Source organism: Gasterosteus aculeatus, chromosome 14 (genome assembly GCF_964276395.1).
Source record: "Gasterosteus aculeatus chromosome 14, fGasAcu3.hap1.1, whole genome shotgun sequence".
NCBI lineage: Eukaryota > Metazoa > Chordata > Actinopteri > Perciformes > Gasterosteidae > Gasterosteus > Gasterosteus aculeatus.
This window is the reverse complement of record NC_135702.1, coordinates 16,920,599-16,935,578: the sequence shown is the minus strand read 5'-3', so window position 1 is coordinate 16,935,578 and position 14,980 is coordinate 16,920,599. Positions and strand designations below refer to the sequence as shown.

General features: G+C 43.3%; 1 long non-coding RNA gene across 1 annotated transcript; it reads left to right on the top strand.

Moving 5' to 3' along the window:
• The first annotated feature begins 3,503 nt into the window (after window positions 1-3,503).
• Window positions 3,504-10,076, top strand: LOC120832150 (uncharacterized). Its single transcript, XR_005714156.2, has 3 exons — window positions 3,504-3,624; window positions 3,729-3,853; window positions 9,053-10,076. It is a non-coding gene; the product is annotated as an uncharacterized LOC120832150 (long non-coding RNA).
• The last annotated feature ends 4,904 nt before the right edge of the window (window positions 10,077-14,980 follow it).

The window sequence follows — 14,980 nt, the reverse complement described above, 5'->3', positions numbered from 1 at the left end:
CTGTGGATGCATGAGCAGCCCTGATGTGCCTTCCTGGTTGAGTAAAAGCATCAGGAGTAATGAGGTGCAAACCACAGGGGAAAACTAACCATTACCAAGATCGCAATTTAAATTAAAGAAGGAATAAAGACTACCAGTTTAAAGATTTATATGACAAATAATGAGTTTATTGTTTGAGTTATTTAAATGATGAATGAGTTTTTTGACCATGCAATATTTTTTAATGTTAATGACAATTTGTACGACATTCTTTTAATCAATGCAGTTATTTGTTTTGTTTTAACGCATGTTAAATGTTCAAAATAGATAAATTAAAACGAGTGAAATATTTGTCACTGTTCATCAATATTTAAGATTAGGCGTTGTGCCGTCACAAATGTGAATCAGGAATCAGGAATCAGGAATCAGGAAACATTTATTGGCCAAAATATGTCAAACATACAAGGAATTTGTCTTGGCGGTTAGTGCGCGACAGTAGACAGACAAGACAACAGTGCACAGGTAATAAAATAAAGTGGAATGAAATGCTAATGCAATGGGTTAGTAAGAATAAGGCTAAGGCTATGGGTTAGTAAAAAAACAAGGGAATAAAGTTAAACAAATTTTAAATATTAAAAAGTTAAAAAGAAAAGTATTAAGCATAAAGTGCACTAACAAACAAGTAACAGACAAGAGACAAAGTGACAAGTGACAAAGTGATGAATTGCAGTTAAAGTGACATGTGCAGTGTGAAGGGGAGTGACCGGTGGAGTGTTATAGTCAGGCAGTGGGGGACCGGGCTCTGTTGATGAGCCCGACTGCCGACGGGAAAAAACTGTTCGTGTGGCGGGAGGTCTTAGTCCTGATGGACCTCAGCCTCCTGCCAGATGGAAGGGGCACAAACAGTTTATGTCCGGGGTGGGAGGGGTCGGCCGCGATCTTTTTAGCTCGCTTCAGAGACCTGGAAGCGAACAAGTCCTCCAGGGACGGCAGATTGCAGCCGATCACCCTCTCTGCAGAGAGGATGACACGCGGTCGGGATGAGGATTAGCACCTCTAAATCTGAGGCCATGGTTCTCGGCAGGAAACCGATGGATTGCCTACTCCAGGTAGGGAATGTGTCCTTACCCCAAGTGAAGGAGTTCAAGTACCTCGGGGTCTTGTTCACGAGTGAGGGGAAGATGAAGTGTGAGTTTGGGTGGAGAATCGGAGCAGCGGGGGCGGTATTGCACTCGCTTTACCGCACCGATGTGACGGAAAGAGAGCTGAGCCGGAAGGCAAAGCTCTCGATCTACCGGTCAATCTTCGTTCCTACCCTCACCTATGGTCATGAAGGATGGGTCATGACCGAAAGAACTAGGTCACGGGTACAAGCGGCCGAAATGGGTTTCCTCAGGAGAGTGGCTGGCGTCTCCCTTAGGGATAGGGTGAGAAGCTCAGCCATTCGCGAAGAGCTCGGAGTAGAGCCGCTGCTCCTTTGCGTCGAAAGGAGCCAGTTGAGGTGGTTTGGGCATCTGGTGAGGATGCCCCCTGGGCGCCTCCCTAGGGAGGTGTTCCAGGCACGGCCAGCTGGGAAGAGGCCCCCGGGGAAGTTATATCTCTACACTGGCAAAGGGAAGTTTGGGGTCCCCTGCTGGAGCTGTTGCCCCTGCGACCCGACCCCGGATAAGCGGTTGAAAATGGATGGATGGATACCAGCTGTAATCTTGGCTGACACTCAGATATCCCAGGTCAGTTCACTCAGTGACCATAATGAACGACCGTATCTCATTGCTGACTGTAACTGCTAACTCTCTCACCAGGTGATACAACGGACCGAACCCAAAACAGGGAACTGGAACAAATGAAGGACTGATGAGAATTGTTGGGGTGGAGCGCGGTTACTGTTACTGTCGGACCGGCCCACTCAACGCATCACACGTATCAACCAGTCGGTGGCTGGTACTTGGGGAAATACACTTGACATTAGTTAGATTGTAGAAATGATATGTTTTTAATAATTATTATTCAGCCTGGATGGACACATGGAATAAAATCATATATTCCATCTCCGTTGTTCGCCGTTGGCGCCCAATATATTGACTTCTTTTTTATCTTTGTTTATTTTAAGAAAATTTGGGCACATCGAGTTGTTTATTTGTGTAATGCATTCAACCAACGTTTGTGTGGCGATATAAATGTGTGTGTCGTCTGCATAATTATGACAGCATACTTTGTTTCTTCCCACATCCATGTAGATGTTGAACAGAAGAGACCCCAGCTGATCTGAGCTACACAAAGCTAACGAGGCTAACAGCGCGAGAGGCTAACACAGAGAGAGAGTTCATTCTCTGTTCTGGCTGCCATCACTCCACTGTACATTTAAATCTTTCCTACTTTATCATGGCTCTAAATATTACATTTAGCACTTTTTATTAACATAATAAAAACAGCTACGCTCCCTTTGCCTTGTTTTTCTTAGTCACTGGCCCAAATCTGGTGTTTTGAACTTAAATAATTATATCTAGACTAATTATTTAATTCATTAATAAATAATGAATGAATCATTGTTTAATGAACGTATTTGATGAATGTTCAGTACCGAGCTGATTGGGGTGGACTCCTCGGTGAACGGGTGCACGCGGTGGGTAAAGCGGCTTTGCTGTAACAGTGAGTGTAAAGAGGACTAAGCTGTAGTTAAGATCCTGGTGCCATTTGACTAAGTCTTTATGTACAGTACCGCGTGTGTGTGTGTGTTTAATAATACTACTGTGAGGACAGATGACAGAAACATCTAAATAGCCTTACTTAAACCTGAAGAAGTGTTCATTACACAAAAAACCCCTGGTGCAGAATAAAAACACAATCATTTGATCATTAGAAAGGAGCCAGCGAGCTGGTTAAGTAGTAGATCCAGTATGTCAGACGCTTTTCTTACAAAATGAAGTTCAATATAGAATACCCTGAGTTTAGACTTTGGGTTAAGCTCAAAAAACACCAGGTCCAACAAGCCACTCAACCACACATCTGTCAAACGCCTCAACCTTTAACCCCGGCTCTCTGTCGTAAATGTGATAACAAGATGACATAACCGGATGTCATGCCAGAGACGACATCATGTTCTTTCTGTTGTTATTATTTCAATCATTTCTGTTACAGGAATGTGAAGGTTTTAGGACAGAGGATGTCTCATGTGCACAGACTGTAAAGCCCTCAGTGGATAATTTGTAATTTGCAAATTTGGGCTTTAGAAAATAAAAAATCGGTCCCCGTATTGCTTCCACCTAGCGAGTAAACTAATCCTCACAAAAATGGAAAAATGGAATAATGTGACAAACAATCCTCATGAGGAGGATTGTTTGAGACGATGACACTGGTGAGAAGGAGGACATGAGCGAAAAGGAGGAAATATGATTAATATTAATAGAGAACAACAGATGGCAGGGAGGTTAAAGAAGGGGGGGAGGAGAAAAGATAACAAGACAGAAAGGTGGGAAAAAGGGGCGGAGTTAGGAGAGGAGGTGAAGGGGAAAATAAAAGAGCACAAAAGGAGAGAGAAAAGAGACAGAAAGTGGAGAAGAGAGCAGTGATAACTGAAGGAGAAGACTGAGAGACATAATTAGAGCAAAGTTAAAAGGGGAAAGGAGTATAAAGGCCCAAACAGCAGTAAGTATAGCGAGCGACTCAGAAAACTCTCGTGGATTATTCATCCTTTTCCTGCAGAGGAGGCTTCCGTCTGTGTCACAGCATTTAGATCTCCCCGTTTGCAGGTGATGAACGCGGCTCGGATTCACGACAAGCAGAAGCTGATGTCATTTTGGGAGCAGAAGATCGTTCAGCATGGCGAGCAGGTGGACGGGGAGGAGGACCGCAGGAGGAGCAGCGCGCTGCCAAGGTCAGCGGCAAAGTCACTAGCTGGAGGTCACGCTCCGTTTCAGACACGTCATTTTAAATGCAGTTTACAAGCGCTCAGCTCAAGTGTCATTAAAATCACAGATACCTTCTCAGTGAAAATACACATAATTTACGAATATTCACAAATAATAATAATATTGGGGCACCACCTTGGGTTCAGGGACCAACAACCAAAACTTAACTTTTCATCATTTTTGTTCGCACAATATGGCAAAAGTCAAATTCCACAACACAAGCAAATAATGAAAGTTTGAATGTGAGCACCGAGAATATATATATATATATACGAACATCACAGTTGTCACTGCAACTAAAGCACTTAAGTTATTCTTCTGGCGTCGCCGGTAGTAACTAACACCAGCCTGTAGCCGGAATAGGTAGCTGTGGTGTCGGAATATTTCATCTTCCAGTTGAACTACGATTAGGAAAAGATGTCTCGAAGAAGTCCTCGCTGAATGCTGATTGGGCCGAACCTGTCCATCTCTGTACGTCTCCCCGCTGGCTGTTCACCGTGAAGCTAAACAATACTCTCCAGCTACTTGGCGCCTCACGTCAAACGATGAGAGGGATCTGACGATTTGGTACCGATGAACCTTTTGTTATGTTCAGGGGGTTACAGCGCTACGAGCAGCTCGCGTTTCTCCGCTCTGACAGCATCACGTAGATATTCCGTGTCATGTTGTTCCAGCTCTGCATTGATGCCATGTGAGGTTAACACACAGGGAACTATTCAAACCGCTGGGACCGAACCGCTTGATCAGGTGGCAATATTCCACACATGCGTCATTTCAGAAGACGTCCTCTGCATCTTTAGATTCAAATAGGTTGTGTGTGAGAAAGTCTGGGAAAACAGTTTGTGAAGCTGGTTGAGACGTGAAAAGCAAAAGAGCATTAAAGCCTCAGCGTTTGTCCCCGTCTCTCATAACTTGATTAGTTTTGGATAAATGCCTCGGTTGTGTTTGCAGCTCATCCGTCCGTCATCACATAGTAGCCTGAGAATGTTGATTAGGAGGCCGCGTGGCCCTACATCTGAATCCAGGAGATCAGTGAGAATATCTGCAGATTAACCGACACGCGCTGGAGCGCGCTGACGGACGAACGCTCAACAACACAGACACAACAATCCGAATCCTGTCACACACACACACAGCTCCTACTTGTCTGTAACACAATTAGACCTGACAGCAATGACTGCAGATCAACTTTCACTACATGTCTGCACGATTAATTAAAGCCCCGGAGATAAGGTCTCAGGGTAAATACTGTGCTCACAAAACCCCCACTCATCTCGGCCCCCGTATTGCGTGATTCAGCCTACGTGAAGCGCTACATGACACACGGCGTATTACGCCTCGCAGTGTATACAGCGTGTTTTTCCATATGCATCTAAACTAGGATGATGAACCAAATGTTAAATAGTAATGCAGGAAGTATCATGCTAAATGTCTGCATCGTTATAGTGAGCATGTAGCCACAATTGCTCTACGAGCTACGGAACCTGATCGTAATAAAATCATTTAGAAATGTAGCTCGGTGACTTAGCAGGTAATAAGCATAGACTGTATATTAATGCATGATTGCAACATCACCCTTTGATTTGTGGACAGATGGGTTTTTTTATGTCTGCAATGGAGCTTTTTGCAACTAGTGAACAGAAGTGACTGCAGTGTGGAGGAGTGACGCAGACAATGAGCCAATCCGTGTACCGGTTATTAGAGACAATGCACATTCCAACATACTTAGTACGGTATGGCGTTACTTGACAGAACCCTAGATCCATGGTCACCAACCTTTTCAAGCCCAAGATCGCCGACCCTTGGTGGCAGGAAAGATCTACCTATTGAGGTTGAGAGAAAAACACTGTCCAGACTTCTTACAACTTAGGGATTTGTATTAGTCCTAATTGTAATGGAATGGAATGACATCAACACTGGTCCAGCTTTCAAATCGTTAACTGAACAAGAAAAAACATTTTCACCTGCAAGTGGATCACTGACTTCCTGTCTGACAGGAAGCAGCACGTGAAGCTGGGCAAACACGTCATCAGCAGCAGTTCCTCCCAAGGCTGCGTTCGTTCCCCTCTGCTCTTGCACTGTGGGGGAGCACGGGCGTCATCCAATCACAGGGTTGTCGGTTCGATCCCAGGCCTGGCTAACCCGCATGTAGATTTTAGGAAGAGTGCAGTCACACCCTCCCCCATCACCCTGTGTGACTCCCCCGTCACCACTGTGGATTCCTTCCGTTTCCTGGGCTCCATCATCACCCAGGACCTCAAGTGGGAGCAGAACATCAGCTCCATCACCAAGAAGGCTCAGCAGAGGTTGTTCTTCCTGAGGCAGCTGAAGAAATTCAACCTGCCAAAGACGATGATGATCCACTTCTACACGGCCATCATGGAGTCCGTCCTCTGCTCCTCCATCACCGTCTGGTACGCTGCAGCCACAGCCAAGGACAAGGGCAGGCTGCAGCGTGTCCTCCGCTCTGCAGAGAGGGTGACCGGCTGCAATCTGCCGTCACTTGTTTGCACCCAGGACCCTGAAGCGAGCTAAAAAGATGGTATTTGACCCCTCTCACCCCGGACAAAACCTGTTTGTGCCCCTTCCATCTGGCAGGAGGCTTGGTGTAAAATCGAGTTTACCACTTTGACCACCAGTGTCATTACATGCGAAAAGCCCACAACTGTCCCAGCCAAGGCGTGCTGATAAATCGCACAGTGATCCTTCATGAAGTCATGGAAATCCGGATGATTACGGCACAGTGCAATAAAACCAGCGTGCACACCGCACATTGCCGGGACCCCATCAGTAGTGATTGCCACCAGTTTATGAATGGGAATGTTATTTTCACGGCCGTAACACATTGTAAACATCCTCGCCTCTCGCTCTCTGTTTTAAATGGAGAAGTGTGAGGTAATCCTCCTCTGTTGTAGTCCTGGAAAGCCATTCTAACAAATACAGCTCACAGAGCAACACCTGTTGAGCTACGTCCTCGGACAGTAACTCAACCAGCACGGAATGCGGCTTGTATGTCCTCTTTGTTTTTGATGTCGCTGCAAACAGTCTCTGCGGTAACGGCCAATGCTTCCTGAAATAATTCCCCATCTGTAAAAGGCTTCTTGTGGCTAACACGAAATGACGCTTCAGTTGGAGCCTTATTTTGAGAAGTGGGTTTTGTGAAAAGCGACTGCTGAGCCTTCAACTCCCCGTCCAGCTGTTGAACTTTCTGGTGGACAGCGATCTTTGAATTTCTGGTGGTTAGTGTTAGTGGTGTCGTTCCAAATTGCCTTGCTTAAACAGTACCTGCGACTGGTGGCACAACATATACACACACACACACTTGTCTTTCACCAAGGTAAAAATAAATTCCTCCTCCCATTCTGGAAGGAAATGGTAGGTTTTCGCCTTGTAATGGTAAAATATGTTATAACATTGTTTTGTGCTAAAGCCGTGTCTCAAGTGTCCTGTATTCGACCCTGATGTGCAAAGAGCAGCATGATACCAAATGTTAGTTTGCAGCTGTGCTCTGAGAAGGGAGGACGGTTGACTCGATCTCATAGACGCTTCAAAACAAAGGACTCCTGTTCATGGCCTTGGTTCATATCTTATTCTGTACGAAAGTTCCGGATCCACGTTTTACTTTCATGTCAAGTAACAATGATTTGCACCGGCCACTGAGGAGGATCTTGTGTGTGTGCTACCCTCAGCTTCACCTGGGTTCTTATCTCAACCTGCTTTGCAGCTTCTCGTAACTGGCACGGAGAATGTCCTTCACATGTGTATAAAAACTCAGCGTTCTTACTGCTCGGGGACGTCATTTCCACAGAGCACCGTGATACGTGCCTGTGTATTTGACCTCCTACTTGCAAGCAAAAAAATTGACTTTTTTCAACTTTGATCATTCATCAAGACTCTATTTTATCAGACAAATCATTCTCTTCTACCGAGCTTTTATTGAAATATTCCATAACAGCCTTCTTTTGTGTAGCCTCTGCCATGCTTGCTAATTGCTAGCCTTAGCAGTGATTTTGAAGTTGTGGAGGTCCGTCGATTGTGCACGCGTCTCTTCAGTTGCGTGCTCTTATGAGGAGCTGGCGGGGCGTTTCTGTATGCGAATCCAGGTGCACTAGAACGCACGTTTGGGTGAGTTCGTGAATCCTTTCTGACGTTGGTCACAGTCCGTAAGACAACATTTCAGAAGACACTGCAGAAAATGTTAGAGAATGATAAACTATGTATATGAATTTGTTTTAGGTCAAAGCGATCGATGGGTCGGCGAGCACTGCCCTAGAAGTTGTCTGTTTTAAATTCTGGTTTGACCATGTTCATGTAAGCAAAGGGTGAGGTGGTGTGTGTGCGCCACCGTAGCAGACAACAGAAATTCTATTCATTCCACCAAAAGATTTTGCAAAGCCGTAAAAGCCCAGTAAAAGAGGTGCACCTCTATTTAAATAGACTAATAAAAAAGGACACCAGAGGGAACGTGGGTATTTCCGCCACGAGAACAATTCGCTTACCAATGTTCTAAAAGCCAAATGGCGGACAGTTTTCTAAAAGCACTTTAAAACAACTGGTCAAAATTGTTTTGTAAAAGTCTGCCTGCCCACCTCCACTCCGTGCTCCGTGCTGCCCCGCAGCAGGCTCTTTAAACGGGGCAGAGCGGCGGGACACACCTGTTGACCCTAATGAGATGCACCATTAGACAATCGCTTGTTTAAAACTTAAGGTGGGTAACAAATAAATCACATCTGCAATACTGTATTAATCAAAACATGCAAATGGTAAAAATGAATAATAAAAATTGAGCATGCAGATACAAAAATCAAAAAATTACTGTATAATTAAAACCAAGTGGTGTCTGACAGTTACATTTCGAATGTAATCTACTAACATTAGCAGTGGGATAAAAATCCCTCAGTCATTTGAGTCGAACCGCTGTGTAGAGCCAATAAGTGCCTGCACTCGTGAGCAGAACAAATTCTTCTAACCCTAACCCTCCTTTCTGTGTGATTATTAACACTGAAACGTTTTTCATTTGTGTTCTGCTCTTTTTCCTGCCTGTGAAGTAATGACTAGTAATGCCTGGTAAACCTTCAAACACAAGGATCAAGTAGTCAGTTTGTATTTCATAATGTCACTGGTACCGAATGTCCGAACATCTGCTCCTTCCTTGTTCTCTGCAGTCTGAGGGAGCAGTGGTTGGTCCGGTTGGATCAGAGGAACCAGCACCAGCAGAGTTTCTTCGAGGAGAGAACGAAACGTGCTCGGAAAGCTCAGCAGAACCTCGAGAGGCTGGATTCCCCCTAAAACAGATCGAGCTGGAGAACATTACCACGTCTCCTCCACCAATCGGCTCGCAGTGGAGGTTCAGCTGCTCAGGAGGCATTTGTAGTAATGCAATTTGGACAAATACACATGAATCAGATATTTTGAAGCTCAGTTCAGCTTACAAGATCTTTGTCACAGATGGAGAAAATTATTTTCAATGTCTCAATAAGATCAGCTTTAATGTAGAATTATGTCAAAATATGTTAATAACAAGTTATTGTGTGATATTGTCAGCGTAAGAAGAAGAAGAAGACAGTCGCAACTGTTTCCCAAAGTCATCGAGTTGTATTTCTAGATGTGAGGTCGGAGCCGGCGACTGCACATACAAAGCTACTATCGCTCGACACACTTAGTGTATAGAAAAATACAATATGATATTACGCATCATCTACCCTTTACTGGCACGCAGAAACAATAAAAGAAGACAGCACGAGTATAGAGCTAAATAACACAGTAAATAAATGAGGAATAATTGTGTTAAATAAAAAATGGACTAAAGAAAATATTATGTTTGTATTGTTGGACACTAAAAACATACAGAGCGGATGCACATAACTATATATACACATACATAGATATACTCTACTATACGATATACTTTACTGTATATGGCTGTATGGCAGGTCAAACTGATTTAGTCTGACCCTGCCAAACAAGCATAAAAGACATCCACGCAGGAGATGAGTGTCCACTGGCACTTAGATTTGACAGGTGACAGTAGACAGTTGTCCAATGGTCACTGGTTCTGAGTTCCCTTTTAGGTTTAATATAAAAATGCAGATGTGTGGGATAATGAAACCCCCTTTTGCAGCACCTCCTGTGAGCTGATATGCAGTTGGTCTTTCTCTCTATTCTCGCTGTTAAAGAATCGTATACAGTAAATCTGCCGTCTCCGTGTCTGCTCTTGGGTCCAGCTTAACAATTTTGCTATTATATTGGGCTGTTAATATAAACACATTAATCTATGCGATTACAGTTTTCTCCGATTGCTTAACGTCAGTGGGCACAACCAGAGTCACATGTGCAAAACTCTGACTCCAGTCTGCAGCAGCAACAGTCACCTGAGCTCAACCGCTCACATCACCTGCGCAACTCACTGCAAGCAACACAACTCTTAACACAAACAGGCTCAGTGCAGCAAACACTGTGAGAACACACACTGTCACTCAGAACACACTGAGAGTACAAACACCAACACACAAAATACTCACTGTTCATCTTTACACTTTGAACCACTTCAGTGACGTCATACAAAGTAAGATTTTCTTCAACAAAAAGAGTGACATTCTTTCACATGATTTATTACATTTTTTAGAACATGACAATTCTTTAAGGTAAATTAATATTAGCAGTTGGCTTCAATAGTCTGTAGTAATTTACAGAATTACAGTAATGAGAAAAAAAGGTAGAAAGTAAAAGTACAGACTGTAATGTGAACAAATAACTGAGGGCTGATCCTGCCTCTGTAGCATCAGGACACAGGTTCTCATCACCATCACATCTAATGTTCTCTCTCCATCAACCTGGGGAAGAACCTTCTGGAAGCCTCATCCATCCCTAGCAGTCCTCTGGACTCGTGTCCTCACATCCGGCTTCCATAAGAGACATCTGGTCATTTGGGTGGAGACCAAACACTTTGCACCTCCAGGCAGAGAGAAACTCCTCTCACCGGTTTGTATGATGGAGAAGTTGCATCACAGACGCCACTGTGGATGTTTGCAGATCGGGTTCAACCCTCAACGCTCTCAGTGAGAGACGTGGTTCACCACATGGTCCATAAGTGAAGCCTTATTCCATCTGAAGTAACAGCTCTTTGTCTTATATATATATATATATATATATATATATATATATATATGTCTAAAACAAGACACCTGCTCAGCCTTTCAGCTGAATAGAATCATCAGTGTTTTAAAGGCACATTCCGTGTTGAATGCATGGTTCACAGTTCTGACAGCAGTGTGTTGCATTTGAACAAAGTGCTGTAAATCCACAGTGTTTTGCAGGTTGTGGATACGTCATGTGATCAGTGTGTAGAGTTTTGAAAACTGTGTTCAAGCAATGAAAAACAAACTAGAGTTTGGTCCTCATGAACTGCTGCTGTGCAGACTGGAGTCAGAGTTTTGCACATGTGACTCCAGTTGCGCCCGCTGACGTTTAGCAATCGACAAAAACTGTAATGTGGCCGAGATTAATGCAACAAAATATTTTAACGCAGTTACAGTTTTTTTCAATCGCTAACAAGCACTTACCCATACTTTTTTATTTACAAATTTTTTCTAAACTCTTAACACAGACTCACACCTACAAGACACAATTGGCCAAATTGATCATTTTCTTCTCAAAAACACATTTTGTTAAATATATACTAACTCTTAATTTCAAAACAGAACACATCTTTCTCTGCACACACTAACTTTACCAAAACACTGGAAATCTGACTCAAAATTATTCTGTCAAAGAATAACATTTGTTTTCACTTCACAAGGTACATGCAGTCAAACGAAGTACACCAGGTTTCAAAATTCATGTCGGATCCACCCTTGGCAATCTTGAACTGTGATGTCCCTGCAGCCAGCATCCATGGCTTCAAGGAGGGACATCTGGTCATGTGGCGGATGGTCATAAACCTTCCACCTCCATGCGGAAAAGAACTCCTCTTCCTGCACCTCTCACTGCACCTTCTTCTAGATCTCTCACTGGACCTGCACCTCTTACTCTTCCTCTCACTGCTCCTCTTCCTGCACCTGCAGCTCCTTCTGCACCTGCATCTCCTTCACCTGCACCTCTCACTGGACCTGGTCTTCTCCCTGGGCCCCTTGCTCTTCCTCTTCCTCGTCCAGACATTACAGTGTTTGTCTTTTTCTGTTTCCAAAAACATCACTCCTCAAAGTCCTCCTTAAATGAGCCAGACTGGAATCAGCTGTTGGCCCAATTTACCCAACATAAATCAGCTGTCAATTATTCAATAGTTTGTTCATTGTCAGCTGAGATATATTGTTTTTGAACTGATATCATTGCAGAAGGTTTTTATACTGTATCTACGGTTTGGAATATTGTTTTTGCTATTGTGGGATGGTGTGTGTTAACATTTGTGAATACTACTAAAACAATCCATCGTTTTGTTGGGAGGTTTGACTTGTCTGTTAAGAAAAATGCAAGCATTGTGGACATGTGTTCACTGACTGCATATTGTGTGAAAACGACATGAAATGTGTGAATTGTTTGGCCACAAAACACCGATGCTGTGCTAATTGTGTTTAGAGTTTTGAAAATTTGACAACTGTTTGGACAAACGCTTGTTAGCGATTGAAAAAAACTAACGTACGTTTGTGGCCGCTAGCTGTAGTCAGATACAACAACAGTGTCTAAAATACACACGTACTCATTATTTTTAAGATTAAGTCTTTAGAAGAAAAACAAACATTCATTAAAAACAACAATATTCATTAAACGCTATTTGTCAAGATTAATGAATTTCAAAATGTGTGATTAGGTTTTTTAAAATCTAATGACAACCCCAGTATTAAATGATGAATAAAGTACTTCACTACATTTTTAGAAGACTGAAACACAGGGAAGATCCTGCGAAAGTGCTACTCAGGGCGCCTAATGCAAATCAGGAGTTTAAAGAGATCCTCAGCAGCACTTATGGGCATTTGGAATGAAGAGGCACCCTGCTGTGATCAGCTACCATTAGAACAATTAGACAAATCAATGCTGTAATTAGATAATTACTGCAAATACACACTTATGAGATGGATCTCCTTCACTGTGGCCCACTGTTTCTGCTTCACCAAAGGCCTACGTGGGTTTCATACGCTCAGTCTTCAGTCAGGCGAAGCGGGCCGGTCTAAAAGAAAAGACCCAATACAACCCAATTAACCCCCTTGTGATGCTCACTGGGAGTGAGCTTTTTGTAATGTCAAATTGGGCGGGAGAGAAATCTGCTGAGCTGGGAACTTTGTATTATTCATGCGGTATACAGAGACGCTGCACCTTCTCCCAGAGAAGGCAGACTTTCTGTGTGTGTTCTGCAAAAATGGAATTTAAGGTGAATGCTAGACTATCTGAAGCCCTTGGTGTGTGACGACTTGCATGAACGTTATATTTAGATTTGACATGCCCTTCTACAGGTCTGTCATGTGGTATTCCACACCTGTGTTTCATTGGCTGATCAGACCGCACGGCTTCATCCCCAGCTGCACCTGCCTGTTTCCAGAGGGTCACCATTGCCTTGGAGGTACTTTCCCCCATTGGTTACTGTTGTTCATGCTTTCTACGTCTGTTCTTTGTATCTATCATTTTCTTTGCACTTTCTCATATTTGGCTTTATAGTCTTGTCTTGTCTTTTTTAGGACTGAACTCCAGCCAAAGTATTTACTAACCAGCTTTCTGTTGTCGGGTCTCTCTGCTCTGCAGTTGGACGCTGTGCCTCACACTTGGCATTGAAGTAAGCTTCGGCTCACCAAACCACCCTAAAACAACTGGTTGAAGAATGAATAGATTTTTGACATAAATTGCTGTTATACAGAATTTTTCAGGTCTCTCAGGGGAAACTTGACTGGGATTAATACCGTAATCCACAGTTAGTGGAGAATTATGGTAACGAGGACTGTCACATCAACAAAAAGTGTACAAAACAGAGCCAATATGTGCTGAAAACCCAGGAGTAGATTTAATGTTATGGTGGTGATACCTTCCTAAAAGAGAACATCTGAGTGACGCACTGTGTCCATATATAATCAGAACCAGGAGAGGATCCCAACCTGGTGCAGCCCTGCTCCATTACACATCTTAAATTTACAAACCTTATTCCTGCTCTGAAAGTGCTCTGACCCTCCGCCAGCTACAAGAAGAGTCATCACATCTGTGGCAATGATGCAGCACACTCAGTAATATGATATTAATTATTAATATGCTATCCACTCTTATAAATGACCGAAATGTTCTGAATTTCAGCTCAAGGATATTTAGGAACATTCACCACAGATTTCTGAAACCTGGTACCTTTTGTAATTTGAGCATTAAGGCAAATTTCAGTTGGAAGCTACGTACATTTTCCTCTTACATCGGCAAATGAATCTAACATTTGCATTTTTAGATAGTAAATGCTTGTATTCTGTGGGTGGTTGAGAAAAGTAAGGCTGTGGGTTCCTCTTAGAAGGAGTCAGTGAGTGTTACACAATCTTGTAAACTATAATATATCACTTGCAGCGTTGTTTGTAAGAACTATTGGGGAGACTAAGATGAAAAGGGCCGAGATAACTCTAACCTGTATTTAAGGAGGAGGTATATTGACTGTGCTCTGGCTGACGCTGGCATCCACTCACTATGTGAAGAGAAATGGTCCGGTCGCAGTTCTTTCTAGTTGCTGCCCAGCTATTACAGAGGAGGACAGACAATGTCTTTCTTTAACCCAGGTTGCCACGAAAGGTCCCACATCAAATTTTTAGCAAGCAATTAACAACCCAGCATAGTTCACATCATGTCGTGTTTGGCAGCAGGTTATAAACACTGTTCATCACAGACAAACCGTTTACGTTTCTTCCATCTCTGACCATCAGGTATTGACATGAAACACTAAAGAGGAGGTTATCTGGTCAAAAGAGGGTCCAAATAAACTGATCAATGCAGAACTCAGGGACCTGGCACCTGTGAAGGAGAAGCAGTTTGTAAGCTGCATGATTATTATTCAGATATGCTCTTTGAACAATTTCTCTAGTGTTAAGTGCAATTAAACCAATCCAACAGAAAATGTCAGACTTGTCAGAGAATCTGGC